The following is an 18,431-nucleotide window of genomic DNA, read 5'->3' as shown; positions in this document are numbered from 1 at the left end:
GGTGTTACACCCTCTCCCTTTGGAAAATGGTGTGAAGGCAGGGGAGGAGTAGCCTCCCCCAGCCTCTGGAAATGCTTTCATGGGCACACATGGTGCCCATTTCTGCATAAGCCAGTCTACACCGGTTCAGGGACCCCATAGCCCTGCTCTGGTGCGAAACTGGACAAAGGAAAGGGGAGTGACCACTCCCCTGACCTGCACCTCCCCTGGGAGGTGCCCAGAGCTCCTCCAGTGTGCTCCAGACCTCTGCCATCTTGGAAACAGAGGTGCTGCTGGCACACTGGACTGCTCTGAGTGGCCAGTGCCACCAGGTGATGTCAGAGACTCCTTCTGATAGGCTCCTTCAGGTGTTGCTAGCCTATCCTCTCTCCTAAGTAGCCAAACCCTCTTTTCTGGCTATTTAGGGTCTCTGTCTTTGGGGATTCCTTAGATAACGAATGCAAGAGCTCAGCCGAGTTCCTCTGCATCTCTCTCTTCACCTTCTGCCAAGGAATCGACTGCTGACCGCGCTGGAAGCCTGCAAAACAGCAACAAAGTAGCAAAGACGACTACTGCAACTCTGTAACGCTGATCCTGCCGCCTTCTCGACTGTTTTCCTGGTGGTGCATGCTGTGGGGGTAGTCTGCCTCCTCTCTGCACTAGAAGCTCTGAAGAAATCTCCTGTGGGTCGACGGAATCGTCCCCCTGCAACTGCAGGCACCAAAGAACTGCATCACCGGTACCCTGGGTCTCCTCTCAGCACAACAAGCGAGGTCCCTTGAATCCAGCAACTCTGTCCAAGTGACTCCCACAGTCCAGTGACTCTTCAGTCCAAGTTTGGTGGAGGTAAGTCCTTGCCTCCCCACGCCAGACTGCATTGCTGGGAACCGCGACTTTTGCAGCTACTCCGGCCTGCGTGCACTTCCGGCGGAAATCCTTTGTGCACAGTCCCGCCTGGGTCCACGGCACTCTAACCTGCATTGCACGACCTCCTAAGTTGTCCTCCGGTGGCGTGGGACTCCTTTGTGCAACTTTGGGTGAGCACCATTTCACTCCACTTTGTAGTGCCTGTTCTGGCACTTCTGCGGGTGCTGCCTGCTTCTGAGAGAGCTCCTTGTCTTGCTCGACGCCCCCTCTGTCCCCAGACGCAATTGGCGACATCCTGGTCCCTCCTGGGCCACAGCAGCATCCAAAAACCCTAACAGCATGATTTGCAGCTAGCAAGGCTTGTTGGCGGTCTGTCTTCAAGAAAACACTTCTGCACGACTCTCCACGGCGTGGGGGATCCATCCTCCAAAGGGGAGGTCTCTAGCCCATGTCGTTCCTGCAGAACCTTCAGCTTCTACTGTCCAGTAGCAGCTTCTTTGCATCCACAGCTGGCATTTCGTGGGCATCTGCCCATCTCCGACTTGCTTGTGACTTTGGACTTGTTCCCTTGTTCCACAGGTACCCTCGACTGGAAATCCATCATTGTTACATTGCTGGTTTGTGTCTTTCCTGCAGAATTCCCCTATCACGACTTCTATGTCCTTTGGGGAACTTTAGTGCACTTTGCACTCACTTTTCAGGGTCTTGGGGTGGGCTATGTTTCTAACCCTTACTATTTTCTAATAGTCCCAGCGACCCTCTACAAGGTCACATAGGTTTGGGGTCCATTCGTGGTTCGCATTCCACTTTTGGAGTATATGGTTTGTGTTGCCCCTATCCCTATGTGTCCCCATTGCATCCTATTGTAACTATACATTGTTTGCACTGTTTTCTAATACTATTACTGCATATTTTGGTATTGCGTACATATATCTTGTGTATATTTGCTATCCTCATACTGAGGGTACACTCTGAGATACTTTGGCATATTGTCATAAAAATAAAGTACCTTTATTTTTAGTATATCTGTGTATTGTGTTTTCTTATGATATTGTGCATATGACACTTGTGGTACTGTAGGAGCTTCACTTGTCTCCTAGTTCAGCCTAAGCTGCTCTGCTAAGCTGCCATTATCTATCAGCCTATGCTGCTAGACACCCTATACACTAATAAGGGATAACTGGGCCTGGTGCAAGGTGCAAGTACCCCTTGGTACTCACTACAAGCCAGTCCAGCCTCCTACAATATTGTCATAAAAATAAAGTACCTTTATTTTTAGTATATCTGTGTATTGTGTTTTCTTATGATATTGTGCATGTGACACCAGTGGTATAGTAGGAGCTTTACACGTCTCCTAGTTCAGCCTAAGCTGCTCTGCTAAGTACCCTTTTCTATCAGCCTAAGCTGCTAGACACCTCTTCTACACTAATAAGGGATAACTGGACCTGGTGCAGAGTGTAAGTACCCCTTGGTACCACTACAAACCAGGCACATTGGTTGTGCAGCGGTGGGATAAGTACTTGTAACTACTTACCACTTTGTCATTTTGTACTTTTCATAAGAGAAAAATATTCAAAACAAGTTCAGTGTATGTACACCTAACCAAAAAGTTTTGCTTTTCTTCTCTTACTCTATTGCTAAGTGCTGAAAAGTACCTCTAAAACTTTCAAAAAGTTCTTAAAAGTTGAAAAAAAAAATTCTGTTCCTTAAAAAGTTCTGAAACTTTTTCTTTCTTTTTCTGTCCCTTAAACCTTTTTCTATCATGTCTGGTACAGGTCAAACTCTGGATCTGACCAGTACTACTTATGACCACCTGAGCTGGAAAAGTGCAAGGAGTCTCTGTATTGATAGAGGTTTAGGGGTAGGGAAGAATCCCTCTAGAGAATTGTTAGTTAATATGCTCATTGAAAATGATAAGACCATAGCTGGCACATCTGGTGAGAGATTAGCTGATGGTTCACATTCTGATTCTGGGGTAGCCCCAGTAAAAGTGTTAGAAGGGAACCTTCCCAACCTGCCCCTTAGCAGGCTACCTAGCAGGGCTGGTACTGATGTGAGTTCACATCACATCAGGGAAATTACTCCTTTAGGCCAGGTTGTTAGAGTGCCATCTGTTAGGGACAGGTCTCCCTCTGTTCATTCACACCATTCTTCTGTGTCAAGGCATGCCCAACCCACCCACCCTGAAGACAGAGTGTTAGAAAGGGAACTCAATAGATTGAGAGTGGAAGAATCCAGGCTGAAGCTGAAAAAGCAACAGCTGGATCTAGACAGGGAAGCATTTGACTTAGAAAAAGAAAGACAGAGGTTGGGGTTTGGACCCCATGGTGGCAGCAGCAGTATTACAGATAGTAATCCTGTAATAGAGCATGATTCTAGGAATCTGCACAAGATAGTTCCCCCTTACAAGGAGGGGGATGACATTAACAAGTGGTTTGCTGCACTTGAGAGGGCCTGTGTTGTACAGGGGGTCCCTCAAAGGCAGTGGGCTGCTATCCTATGGCTATCTTTCAGTGGAAAGGGTAGGGATAGGCTCCTTACTGTTAAGGAAAGTGATGCCAATAATTTTACAGTTCTTAAGAATGCACTACTAGATGGTTATGGCTTAACCACTGAACAGTACAGGATCAAGTTCAGAGAAACCAAAAAGGAGTCTTCACAAGACTGGGTAGACTTTGTTGACCATTCAGTGAAGGCCTTGGAGGGTTGGTTACATGGCAGTAAAGTTTCTGACTATGAAAGCCTGTATAACTTAATCCTGAGAGAGCATATTCTTAATAATTGTGTGTCTGATTTGTTGCACCAGTATCTAGTGGACTCAGATCTGACCTCTCCCCAAGAATTGGGAAAGAAGGCAGACAAATGGGTCAGAACAAGGGTGAACAGAAAAGTTCATACAGGGGGTGACAAGGATGGCAAGAAGAAGGATGGTAAGTCTTCAGACAAGGGTGGGGACAAATCTAAAAATGAGTCTTCATCAGGTCCACAAAACCACTCTGGTGGGGGTGGTGGTCCCATATCCTCTTCAAATCAAGTAAAGAAACCATGGTGCTATTTATGTAAAGTAAAAGGCCATTGGACAACTGATCCCAGTTGTCCAAAGAAAAGCACCAAGCCTCCCACTACCACAACCCCTAATGCTACACATAGTGCCCCTAGTAATATCAGTGGTGGTGGGAGCAAACCTACTAATAGCCAATCCCAGGGAGTAGCTGGGTTCACTTTTGGTAATTTAGTTGGGGTTGGTGTTGTTAGGGAGACCACAGAGGCTTTGTTAGTCTCTGAAGGTGCCATTGATTTGGCCACCTTGGTTGCTTGTCCCCTTAATATGGATAAGTACAAGCAACTTCCCCTAATAAATGGTGTTGAGGTTCAGGCCTGCAGGGACACAGGTGCCAGTGTTACCATGGTAATAGAGAAACTGGTCCACCCTGAACAACACCTACTTGGTCACCAGTACCAAGTGACTGATGCTCATAACAACACTCTTAGCCACCCCATGGCTGTTGTGAATCTCAACTGGGGGGGGGGGTTACTGGTCCAAAGAAAGTTGTGGTTGCCTCAGATTTACCTGTAGACTGTCTACTAGGGAACGATTTAGAGACATCAGCTTGGGCAGAAGTGGAGTTGGAGGCTCATGCAGCAATGCTGGGCATTCCTGGGCATATTTGTGCTTTGACAAGGGCTCAGGCCAAAAAGCAAAAAGGACAGGGTGACTTGGATCCTGGAACAATGGACCAAGTGCTGCCTAAAGCTAGGGTTAGTAACGGTAAAACACTACCTACTATCCCTCCCTCTACAGTGGATTCAACTTATGAGGAAGAAGAATTTCCACCCTGTGTAGAACCTACACCAGAGGAGCTGGAAGCAGACACTGCTGAGCTTTTGGGTGGAGGGGGGCCTGCCAGGGAGGAGCTGAGTGTGGCACAGCAGACCTGTCCCACACTAGAGGGTCTAAGACAGAAAGCTGTCAAACAGCAAAATGGGAATGTCAGTGACTCTCACAGAGTTTACTGGGAGGACAACCTCTTGTATACTGAGGCAAGGGACCCTAAACCTGGAGGAGCCAGGAGATTGGTCATTCCCTTGCAATACAGAGAGTTCCTCCTAACTCTAGCCCACGACATTTCCTTGGCTGGACATTTGGGACAAATGAAAACTTGGGCAGGCTTGTTCCCTTGTTTCATTGGCCAAGAATGTCAGAGGACACAAAGGAATTTTGTAAGTCCTGTGTCACCTGTCAAGCCAGTGGCAAAACAGGTGGCACCCCAAAGGCACCCCTTATTCCACTGCCTGTGGTTGGGGTTCCCTTTGAAAGGGTAGGGGTTGACATAGTTGGCCCCCGTGACCCTCCTACTGCTTCAGGCAATAGGTTTATCTTGGTGGTAGTAGACCATGCCACCAGATATCCTGAAGCAATTCCTCTAAGGACCACTACAGCCCCTGCAGTGGCAAAGGCCCTCCTAGGAATCTTTTCCAGGGTGGGCTTCCCAAAAGAGGTGGTATCAGACAGGGGAAGCAATTTCATGTCTGCTTACTTAAAGGCCATGTGGAAGGAATGTGGTGTGACATACAAGTTCACCACACCCTATCATCCACAAACAAATGGACTGGTTGAGAGGTTTAATAAAACTCTCAAAGGAATGATAATGGGACTCCCTGAAAAACTCCGGAGGAGATGGGATATCCTGTTACCTTGCCTCCTTTTTGCTTACAGGGAGGTACCCCAAAAAGGAGTGGGCTTCAGCCCCTTTGAACTCCTATTTAGACACCCTGTAAGAGGTCCTCTAACACTTGAGAAGGAGGGTTGGGAACAACCTTTAAAAGCTCCTAAGCAAGACATAGTGGACTATGTACTTGGCCTAAGATCTAGAATGGCTGAGTACATGAAAAAGGCCAGTAAAAACCTTCAGGCCAACCAAGAGCTCCAAAAGCAATGGCATGACCAGAAGGCTTTTCTGATTCAGTACCAACCAGGGCTGAAAGTGTGGGTCTTGGAGCCTGTGGCCCCAAGAGCACTCCAAGACAAATGGAGTGGACCCCACATTATTGTTGAGAAGAAGGGAGAAGTCACCTACTTGGTTGACTTAGGCACTGCCAGGAGTCCCCTTAGGGTGCTCCATGTCAATCGCATGAAACCCAACTATGACAGGGCTGATCTCACCCTGCTCATGGCAACAGATGAAGGACAGGAAGAAGAGAGTGAACCTCTCCCTGATCTCTTCTCTTCCACAGAACAAGATGCTCTCGTGGAAGGTGTAGTTTTGGCAGATTGTCTTACTGCTGAACAGAAAGAGCACTGCATAAATCTCCTGCGTCAGTTTTCTGAACTATTTTCTACTGTGCCAGGCACCACTTCTTGGTGTGAGCACACTATAGATACTGGAGACAGCTTGCCTGTCAAAAGTAAGATCTATAGGCAGCCTGACCATGTCAGGGACTGCATAAAACAAGAGGTTCAGAAAATGCTTGAACTGGGAGTGGTTGAGCACTCTGAAAGTCCATGGGCCTCTCCTGTGGTACTTGTACCAAAACCTCATTCCAAAGATGGGAAAAGGGAAATGAGATTTTGTGTAGACTACAGAGGTCTCAACCAGGTAACTAAAACTGATGCTCACCCTATACCCAGGGCAGATGAGCTAATAGATACACTGGCATCTGTCAAGTATCTAAGCACCTTTGATTTGACTGCAGGGTATTGGCAGATCAAGTTATCAGAGGATGCTAAAGCAAAAACTGCATTTTCAACCATTGGAGGGCACTACCAATTCACAGTAATGCCCTTTGGTTTAAAAAATGCACCTGCCACTTTTCAGAGGTTGGTGAATACAGTCCTGCAAGGGTTGGAGGCTTTTAGTGCAGCATATCTAGATGATATAGCTGTCTTTAGCTCCACCTGGGATGATCCTCTGGTCCACCTGTGGAAAGTTTTGGAGGCCCTGCAAAACGCAGGCCTCACTATCAAGGCTTCAAAGTGCCAGATAGGGCAGCGGAAAGTGGTTTATCTGGGACACCTGGTAGGTGGAGAACAGATTGCACCACTTCAGGGGAAAATCCAAACTATCATAGATTGGGTTCCCCCTACAACTCAAACTCAGGTGAGAGCCTTTTTAGGCCTCACTGGGTACTACAGGAGGTTCATAAAGAACTATGGATCCATAGCAGCCCCTCTTAATGACCTCACTTTAAAGAAAAGGCCTAAAAAGGTATTGTGGACAGCTAACTGTCAGAAAGCTTTTGAGGAGCTGAAGCAGGCCATGTGCTCTGCACCTGTCCTGAAAAGCCCCTGTTACTCCAAAAAATTCATTGTCCAAACTGGTGCATCTGAATTAGGGGTAGGGGCAGTCTTATCACAACTTAATTCTGAGGGCCAGGATCAACCTGTTGCTTTTATCAGCAGGAGGTTGACCCCTAGAGAAAAGCATTGGTCTGCCATAGAGAGGGAGGCCTTTGCTGTGGTCTGGGCACTGAAGAAGTTGAGGCCATACCTATTTGGCACTCACTTCATTGTTCAGACAGACCACAAACCTTTACTTTGGCTAAAACAAATGAAAGGTGAAAACCCTAAATTGTTGAGGTGGTCCATATCCCTACAGGGAATGGACTATACAGTGGAACATAGACCTGGGAGTACCCACTCCAATGCAGATGGACTCTCCAGATATTTCCACTTAGACAATGAAGACTCATCAGGGCATGGCTAGTCTTATTGTCCTTCGTTTGGGGGGGGGTTGTGTAGGAAAATACCATCTTGCCTGGCATGTTACCCCCATATTCCACTGTATATATGTTGTTTTAGTTGTATGTGTCACTGGGTCCCTGCCAGCCAGGGCCCCAGTGCTCATAAGTGTGCCCTGTATGTGTTACCTGTGTGATGACTAACTGTCTCATTGAGGTTCTGCTAACCAGAACCTCAGTGGTTATGCTCTCTCATTTCTTTCCAAATTGTCACTAACAGGCTAGTGACCAATTTCACCAATTTACATTGGCATACTGGAACACCCTTATAACTCCCTAGTATATGGTACTGAGGTAGCCAGGGTATTGGGGTTCCAGGAGATCCCTATGGGCTGCAGCATTTCTTTTGCCACCCATAGGAAGCTCTGACAATTCTTACACAGGCCTGCCACTGCAGCCTGAGTGAAATGACGTCCACGTTATTTCACAGCCATTTACCACTGCACTTAAGTAACTTATAAGTCACCTATATGTCTAACCTTTACCTGGTAAAGGTTGGGTGCTAAGCTACTTAGTGTGTGGGCCCCCTGGCACTAGCCAAGGTGCCCCCATATTGTTCAGGGCAAATTCCCCGGACCTTTGTTAGTGCGGGGACACCATTACACTTGTGCACTATGCATATGTCACGACATATGTATAGCGTCACAATGGTAACTATGAACATGGACATGTAACATGTCTAAGATCATGGAATTGTCACCCCAATGCCATTCTGGCGTTGGGGAGACAATTCCATGATCCCCCGAGTCTCTGGCACAGACCCGGGTACTGCCAAACTACCTTTCCCGGAGTTTCACTGCAGCTGCTGCTGCTGCCAACCCCTCAGACAGGTTTCTGCCCTCCTGGAGTCCAGGCAGCCCTGGCCCAGGAAGGCAGAACAAAGGATTTCCTCGGTGAGAGGGTGTTTCACCCTCTCCCTTTGGAAATAGGTGTGAAGGCTGGGGAGGAGTAGCCTCCCCCAGCCTCTGGAAATGCTTTGATAGGCACAGATGGTGCCCATCTCTGCATAGGCCAGTCTACAGCGGTTCAGGGATCCCCCAGTCCTGCTCTGGCGCGAAACTGGACAAAGGAATGGGGAGTGGCCACTCCCCTGACCTGCACCTCCCCTGGGAGGTGCCCAGAGCTCCTCCAGTGTGTCCCAGACCTCTGCCATCTTGGAAACAGAGGTGTTGGGGCACACTGGACTCCTCTGAGTGGCCAGTGCCAGCAGGTGACATCAGAGACTCCTTCTGATAGGCTCTTACCTGTCTTGGTAGCCAATCCTCCTTTGTTGGTAGCCAAACCTCCTTTCCTGGCTATTTAGGGTCTCTGCTTTGGGGAAATTATTAGATAATGAATGCAAGAGCTCACCAGAGTTCCTCTGCATCTCCCTCTTCACCTTCTGCCAAAGGATCGACCGCTGACTGCTCAGGACGCCTGCAAAACTGCATCAAGACGACTACTAGCAGCCTTGTATCACCTCATCCTGCTGGCTTTCTCGACTGTTTCCAGGTGGTGCATGCTCTGGGGGTAGCCTGCCTCCTCCCTGCACCAGGAGCTCTGAATAAATCTCCTGTGGGTCGACGGAATCTTCCCCCTGCTAACACAGGCACCAAAAGACTGCATCACTGGTCCTCTGCGTCCCCTTTCAGCCTGACGAGCGTGGTCCCTGGAAGTCAGCAACTCTGTGCAAGTGACTCTCACAGTCCAGTGACTCCTCAGTCCAAATTTGGTGGAGGTAAGTCCTTGCCTCCCCACGCTAGACTTCATTGCTGGGTACCGCGTGATTTGCAGCTGCTCCGTCTCCTGTGCACTCTTCCAGGATTTCCTTCGTGCACAGCCAAGCCTGGGTCCCTGACACACTATCCTGTAGTGCACAACCTTCTGAGTTGTCCTCCGGCGTCGTGGGACTCCCTTTTGTAACTTTACATGGACTCCGGTTCACTTTCCTTCCAAGTGCCTGTTCAGGTACTTCTACGGGTGCTGCCTGCTTCTGTGAGGCCTCCCTGAGTTGCTGGGCGCCCCTACTGTGTCCTCCTCCAAGTGGCGACATCATGGTCCCTCCTGGGCCACAGCAGCACCCAAAAACCTCTACTGCGACCCTTGCATCTAGCAAGGCTTGTTTGCGGTCTTTCTGCGTGGGAACACCTCTGCAAGCTTCATCACGACGTGGGACATCCGTCTTCCAAAGGATAAGTCCCTAATTCTCTTCTTTCTTGAATAACTCCAAGCTTCTTCCATCCAGTGACAGCTTCCTTGCACCCTCAGCTGGCCTTTCCTGGGCTCCTGCCCACTCTCAACACTGTTGCGACTATTGGACTTGGTCCGCTTGACTTACAGGTACTCAGGTCCGGAAATCCGCTGTTGTTGCATTGCTGGTGTTTGTTCCTCCTGCAGAATCCCCCTATCACGTCTTCTGTGCTCTCTGGGGGTAGTAGGTGCACTTTACACCTACCTTTCAGGGTCTTGGGGTCGGCTATTTTTCTAACCCTCACTGTTTTCTTACAGTCCCAGCGACCCTCTACAAGCTCACATAGGTTTGGGGTCCATTCGTCTTTCTCATTCCACTTTTGGAGTATATAGTTTGTGTTGCCCCTATTCCTATGTGTTCCTATTACAATCCATTGTAATTCTACACTGTTTGCATTACTTTTCTTGCTATTACTTACCTAATTCTGGTTTGTGTACATATATCTTGTGTATATATCTTATCCTCATACTGAGGGTACTCATTGAGATACTTTTGGCATATTGTCACATAAATAAAGTACCTTTATTTTTAGTACTTCTGTGTATTGTGTTTTCTTATGATATTGTGCATATGACACCAGTGGTATAGTAGGGGCTTTACATGTCTCCTCCTTCAGCCTAAGCTGCTTTGCCATAGCTCCCTTCTATCAGCCTAAGCTGCTAGAAACACCTCTTCTACACTAATAAGGGATAACTGGACCTGGCACAAGGTGTAAGTACCTCTGGTACCCACTACAAGCCAGGCCAGCCTCCTACAGAGTGCACTACCAATTCACAGTAATGCCCTTTGGTGTGAAAAATGCACATGCCACTTTTCAGAGGATGATGAACACAGTCCTGCAAGGGTTGGAAGCTTTCAGTGCAACATATCCAGATGATATTGCTGTCTTTAGCTCAACCTGGGATGATCACCTGGTACACCTATGGAAAGTTTTGGAGGGCCTGCAAAAGGCAGATCTCCCTATCAAGGCCTCAAAGTGCCAGATATGACAGGGTAATGTGGTTTATCTGGGACACCTGTTAGGTGGAGAACAGATTGCACCACTACAGGGAAAAATCTAGACAATCATGGATTGGGTTACCTCTACAACTCAGACCCAGGTGAGAACCTTCCTAGGCCTCACAGGGTATTACAGGAGATTCATTAAAAACTATGGCTCCATAGCAGCCCCTCTTAATGATCTCAGAAGTAAGAAAATGCCTAAAAAGGTATTATGGATAGCTAGCTGTCAGAAAGAGTTTGATGAGCTCAGACAGGCCATGTGCTCTGCACCTGTCCTAAAAAGCCCATGTTACTCCATGAAATGAATTGTTCAAACTGATGGTACTTTCCTACAGGTATCTTGGACACCCTGACTGTTTTCTTACAGTCCCAGCGACCCTCTACAAGCTCCCATAGGTCTGGGGTCCATTCGTGATTCGCATTCCACTTTTGGAGTATATGGTTTGTGTTGCCCCTAGACCTAGGTTTGCCTATTGCATCCTATTGTAATTCTACACTGTTTGCATTACTTTTCTGACTCTTACCTGTTTTTGGTTTGTGTACATATAACTTGTATATAGTACTTACCTTCTTACTGAGGGTACTCACTGAGATACTTGTAGTATATTGTCATAAAAATAAAGTACCTTTAGTTTTAGTAACTCTGTGTATTGTGTTTTCTTATGATATTGTGCATATGATATAAGTGATATAGTAGGAGCTTTGCTTGTCTCCTAGTTCAGCCTAAGCTGCTTTGCCATAGTTACCTTCTATCAGCCTAAGCTGCTAGAAACACCTCTATTCTACTAATAAGGGATAACTGGACCTGGCACAGGGTGTAAGTACCTCAGGGTACCCACTATACCCCAGGCCAGCCTTCTACACCATTGCTTTTGCAGCTCCTGCCTGGCCTGAAGGTTTTTACTGGCCTTTTTCATATACTCAGCCATTCTGGATCTTAGGCCAAGTACATAGTCAACTAGGTCCTGTTTAGGAGCTTTGAAAGGTTTTTCCTAACCCTCCTTCACAAGAGAATGTGGACCTCTTACAGGGTGTCCAAAGAGGAGTTCAAAAGGGCTAAATCCCACTCCTTTTTCGGGTACCTCCCTGGTCCACCTGTCGGAAAGTTTTGGAGGCCCTGCAACAGGCAGGCCTCACTATCAAGGCCTCAAAGTGCCAGATAGGGCAGGGGAAAGTGGTTTGGTACTCACTTTATTGTTCAGACAGACCACAAACCTCTACTTTGGCTAAAACAAATGAAAGGTGAAAACCCTAAATTGTTGAGGTTGTCCATATCCCTACAGGGAATGGACTATACAGTGGAACATAGACCTGGGAGTACCCACTCCAATGCAGATGGACTCTCCAGCTATTTCCACTTAGACAATGAAGACTCATCTGGGCAAGGTTAGCCTTATTGTACCTCATTTGGGGAGGGGGGGGTTGTGTAGGAAAGTACCGTCTTGCCTGTCATGTTACCCCCATATTTCACTGTATATATGTTGTTTTAGTCTATGTGTCACTGGGACCCTGCCAGGCAGGGCCCCAGTGCTCATAAGTATGTGCCCTGTATGTGTTCCCTGTGTGATGCCTAACTGTCTCACTGAGGCTCTGCTAACCAGAACCTCAGTGGTTATGCTCTTTCCGCTTTCCAAATTTGTCACTAACAGGCTAGTGACTAAATTTACCAATTCACATTGGCATACTGGTACACCCATATAATTCCCTTGTATATGGTACTGAAGTACCCAGGGTATTGGGGTTGCAGGAGATCCCCATGGGCTGCAGCATTTCTTTTGCCACCTATAGGGAGCTCTGACAATTCTTACACAGGCCTGCCACTGCAGCCTGCATGAAATAACGTCTATGTTATTTCACAGATATTTACTACTGCACTTAAGTAACTTATAAGTCAAATTTATGTCTAACCTTCACTTACTGAAGGTTGGGTGCAAAGTTACTTAGTGTGTGAGCACCCTGGCAATAGCCAAGGTGCCCCCACATCGTTCAGGGCAAATTCCCCAGACTTTGTGAGTGCGGGGCACCATTACATGCGTGCACTATACATAGGTCACTACATATGTATAGCGCCACAATGGTAACTCCGAACATGGCCATGTAACATTTCTAGCATCATGGAATTGCCACCCCAATACCATTCTGGCATTGGGGGGACAATTCCATGATCCCCTGGGTCTCTAGAACAGAACCCGGGTACTGCCAAACTGCCTTTCCGGGGTCTCCACTGCAGCTGCTGCTGCTGCCAACCCCTCAGACAGGTTTCTGCCCTCCTGGAGTCCAGGCAGCCCTGGCCCAGGAAGGCAGAACAAAGGATTTTCTCTGAGAGAGGGTGTTACACCCTCTCCCTTTGGAAATAGGTGTGAAGGCTGGGGAGGAGTAGCCTCCTCCAGCCTCTGGAAATGCTTTGATGGGAACAGATGGTGCCCATCTCTGCATAAGCCAGTCTACAGCGGTTCAGGGATCCCCCAGCCCTGCTCTGGCGCGAAACTGGACAAAGGAAAGGGGAGTGACCACTCCCCTGACCTGCACCTCCCCTGGGAGGTGCCCAGAACTCCTCCAGTGTGTCCCAGACCTCTGCCATCTTGGAAACAGAGGTGTTGGGGCACACTGGACTGCTCTGAGAGGCCAGTGCCAGCAGGTGACATCAGAGACTCCTTCTGATAGGCTCTTACCTGTCTTGGTAGCCAATCCTCCTTTGTTGGTAGCCAAACCTCCTTTCCTGGCTATTTAGGGTCTCTGCTTTGGGGAAATTATTAGATAACGAATGCAAGAGCTCACCAGAGTTCCTCTGCATCTCCCTCTTCACCTTCTGCCAAAGGATCGACCGCTTACTGCTCAGGACGCCTGCAAAACTGCATCAAGACGACTACTAGCAGCCTTGTATCACCTCTTCCTGCCGGCTTTCTCAACTGTTTCCAGGTGGTGCATGCTCTGGGGGTAGCCTGCCTCCTCCCTGCACCAGGAGCTCTGAATAAATCTCCTGTGGGTCGACGGAATCTTCCCCCTGCTAACACAGGCACCAAAAGACTGCATCACTGGTCCTCTGGGTCCCCTTTCAGCCTGACGAGCGTCGTCCCTGGAAGTCTGCAACTCTGTCCAAGTGACTCACACAGTCCAGTGACTCTTCAGTCCAAATTTGGTGGAGGTAAGTCCTTGCCTCCACACGCTAGACTACATTGCTGGGTACCGCGTGATTTGCAGCTGCTCCGTCTCCTGTGCACTCTTCCAGGATTTCCTTCATGCACAGCCAAGCCTGGGTCCCTGACACACTATCCTGTAGTGCACAACCTTCTGAGTTGTCCTCTGGCGTCGTGGGACTCCCTTTTGTGACTTTACATGGACTCTGGTTCACTTTCCTTCCAAGTGCCTGTTCAGGTACTTCTACGGGTGCTGCCTGCTTCTGTGAGGCCTCCCTGAGTTGCTGGGTGCCCCCACTGTGTCCTCCTCCAAGTGGCGACATCATGGTCCCTCCTGGGCCACAGCAGCACCCAAAAACCTCTACTGCGACCCTTGCATCTAGCAAGGCTTGTTTGCGGTCTTTCTGCGTGGGAACACCTCTGCAAGCTTCATCACAACGTGGTACATCCGTCTTCCAAAGGATAAGTGTGAGAAGGTAGCCTCTTTCTAGCCTTGTTACCCCCACTTTTGGCCTGTTTGTGAGTGTATGTCAGGGTGTTTGTCACTGTTTTCACTGTCTCACTGGGATCCTGATAGCCAGGCCCCAGTGCTCATAGTGAAAACACTATGTTTTCAGTATGTTTGTTATGTGTCACTGGGATCCTGCTGGTCAGGACCCCAGTGCTCATAGGTTTGTGGCCTATATGTATGTGTCACTGGGACCCTGTCACACAGGGCCCCAGTGCTCATAGGTGTGCATGTATATGTTCCCTGTGTGGTGCCTAACTGTCTCACTGAGGCTCTGCTAATCAGAACCTCAGTGGTTATGCTCTCTCATTTCTTTCCAAATTGTCACTGACAGGCTAGTGACCATTTTTACCAATTTACATTGGCTTACTGGAACACCCTTATAATTCCATAGTATATGGTACTGAGGTACCCAGGGTATTGGGGTTCCAGGAGATCCCTATGGGCTGCAGCATTTCTTTTGCCACCCATAGGGAGCTCTGACAATTCTTACACAGGCCTGCCACTGCAGCCTGAGTGAAATAACGTCCACGTTATTTCACAGCCATTTTACACTGCACTTAAGTAACTTATAAGTCACCTATATGTCTAACCTTTACCTGGTAAAGGTTAGGTGCAAAGTTACTTAGTGTGAGGGCACCCTGGCACTAGCCAAGGTGCCCCCACATTGTTCAGAGCCAATTCACTGAACTTTGTGAGTGCGGGGACACCATTACATGCGTGCACTACATATAGGTCACTACGTATATGTAGCTTCACCATGGTAACTCCGAATATGGCCATGTAACATGTCTATGATCATGGAATTGCCCCCTCTATGCCATCCTGGCATTGTTGGTACAATTCCATGATCCCAGTGGTCTGTAGCACAGACCCTGGTACTGCCAGACTGCCCTTCCTGGGGTTTCTCTGCAGCTGCTGCTGCTGCCAACCCCTCAGACAGGCAGCTGCCCTCCTGGGGTCCAGCCAGGCCTGGCCCAGGATGGCAGAACAAAGAACTTCCTCTGAGAGAGGGTGTGACACCCTCTCCCTTTGGAAAATGGTGTGAAGGCAGGGGAGGAGTAGCCTCCCCCAGCCTCTGGAAATGCTTTGTTGGGCACAGATGTGCCCAATTCTGCATAAGCCAGTCTACACCGGTTCAGGGACCCCTTAGCCCCTGCTCTGGCGCGAAACTGGACAAAGGAAAGGGGAGTGACCACTCCCCTGACCTGCACCTCCCCTGGGAGGTGTCCAGAGCTCCTCCAGTGTGCTCCAGACCTCTGCCATCTTGGAAACAGAGGTGCTGCTGGCACAATGGACTGCTCTGAGTGGCCAGTGCCACCAGGTGACGTCAGAGACTCCTTGTGATAGGCTCCTTCAGGTGTTAGTAGCCTTTCCTCTCTCCTAGGTAGCCAAACCCTCTTTTCTGGCTATTTAGGGTCTCTGTCTCTGGGGAAACTTTAGATAACGAATGCATGAGCTCAGCCGAGTTCCTCTGCATCTCCCCCTTCACCTTCTGATAAGGAATCGACCGCTGACCGCGCTGGAAGCCTGCAAACCTGCAACATAGTAGCAAAGACGACTACTGCAACTCTGTAACGCTGATCCTGCCGCCTTCTCGACTGTTTTCCTGCTTGTGCATGCTGTGGGGGTAGTCTGCCTCCTCTCTGCACCAGAAGCTCCGAAGAAATCTCCCGTGGGTCGACGGAATCTTCCCCCTGCAACCGCAGGCACCAAAAAGCTGCATTTCCGGTCCCTTGGGTCTCCTCTCAGCACGACGAGCGATGTCCCTCGAATCCAGCGACACCGTCCAAGTGACCCCCACAGTCCAGTGACTCTTCAGCCCAAGTTTGGTGGAGGTAAGTCCTTGCCTCACCTCGCTGGGCTGCATTGCTGGGAACCGCGACTTTGCAAGCTTCTCCGGCCCCTGTGCACTTCCGGCGGAAATCCTTCGTGCACAGCCAAGCCTGGGTCCACGGCACTCTAACCTGCATTGCACGACTTTCTAAGTTGGTCTCCGGCGACGTGGGACTCCTTTGTGCAACTTCGGCGAGCACCGTTTCACGCATCCTCGTAGTGCCTGTTTCTGGCACTTCTCCGGGTGCTACCTGCTTCAGTGAGGGCTCCTTGTCTTGCTCGACGTCCCCTCTCTCTGCAGGTCCAATTTGCGACCTCCTGGTCCCTCCTGGGCCCCAGCAGCGTCCAAAAACGCCAAACGCACGATTTGCGTGTAGCAAGGCTTGTTGGCGTCCATCCGGCGGGAAAACACTTTTGCACGACTCTCCAAGGCGTGGGGGATCCATCCTCCAAAGGGGAAGTCTCTAGCCCTTGTCGTTCCTGCAGTATTCACAGTTCTTCAGCCTAGTAAGAGCTTCTTTGCACCAACCGCTGGCATTTCTTGGGCATCTGCCCATCTCCGAGCTACTTGTGACTTTTGGACTTGGTCCCCTTGTTCCACAGGTACCTTCAGACAGGAATCCATCGTTGTTGCATTGCTGATTTGTGTTTTCCTTGCATTCTCCCTCTAACACGACTATTTTGTCCTTAGGGGAACTTTAGTGCACTTTGCACTCACTTTTCAGGGTCTTGGGGAGGGTTATTTTTCTAACTCTCACTATTTTCTAATAGTCCCAGCGACCCTCTACAAGGTCACATAGGTTTGGGGTCCATTCGTGGTTCGCATTCCACTTTTGGAGTATATGGTTTGTGTTGCCCCTATCCCTATGTTTTCCCATTGCATCCTATTGTAACTATACATTGTTTGCACTGTTTTCTAAGACTATACTGCATATTTTTGCTATTGTGTATATATATCTTGTGTATATTTCCTATCCTCTCACTGAGGGTACACTCTAAGATACTTTGGCATATTGTCATAAAAATAAAGTACCTTTATTTTTAGTATAACTGTGTATTGTGTTTTCTTATGATATTGTGCATATGACACTAGGTGGTACTGTAGTAGCTTCACACGTCTCCTAGTTCAGCCTAAGCTGCTCTGCTAAGCTACCATTATCTATCAGCCTAAGCTGCTAGACACCCTATACACTAATAAGGGATAACTGGGCCTGGTGCAAGGTGCAAGTACCCCTTGGTACTCACTACAAGCCAGTCCAGCCTCCTACAATAAGTCCCTAATTCTCTTCTTTCTTGAATAACTCCAAGCTTCTTCCATCCAGTGGCAGCTTCCTTGCACCCTCAGCTGGCCTTTCCTGGGCTCCTGCCCACTCTCAACACTGTTGCGACTATTGGACTTGGTCCCCTTGTCTTACAAGTACTCAGGTCCGGAAATCCACTGTTGTTGCATTGCTGGTGTTTGTTCCTCCTGCAGAATCCCCCTATCACGACTTCTGTGCTCTCTGGGGGTAGTAGGTGCACTTTACATCTACCTTTCAGGGTCTTGGGGTGGGCTATTTTTCTAACCCTCACTGTTTTCTTACAGTCCCAGCGACCCTCTACAAGCTCACATAGGTTTGGGGTCCATTCGTCTTTCGCATTCCACTTTTGGAGTATATAGTTTGTGTTGCCCCTATTCCTATGTGTTCCTATTACAATCCATTGTAATTCTACACTGTTTGCATTACTTTTCTTGCTATTACTTACCTAATTCTGGTTTGTGTACATATATCTTGTGTATATATCTTATCCTCATACTGAGGGTACTCACTGAGATACTTTTGGCATATTCTCATAGAAATAAAGTACCTTTATTTTTAGTACTTCTGTGTACTGTGTTTTCTTATGATATTGTGCATATGACACCAGTGGTATAGTAGGAGCTTTACATGTCTCCTAGTTCAGCCTAAGCTGCTTTGCCATAGCTACCTTCTATCAGCCTAAGCTGCTAGAAACACCTCTATTCTACTAATAAGGGATAACTGGACCTGGCACAAGGTCTAAGTACATGTGGTACCCACTACAAGCCAGGCCAGCATTGGGGAGACAATTCCATGATCCCCCGAGTCTCTAGCACAGACCCGGGTACTGCCAA

Source organism: Pleurodeles waltl, chromosome 10 (genome assembly GCF_031143425.1).
Source record: "Pleurodeles waltl isolate 20211129_DDA chromosome 10, aPleWal1.hap1.20221129, whole genome shotgun sequence".
Lineage (NCBI taxonomy): Eukaryota > Metazoa > Chordata > Amphibia > Caudata > Salamandridae > Pleurodeles > Pleurodeles waltl.
Note: the sequence above shows the minus strand (reverse complement) of the source record.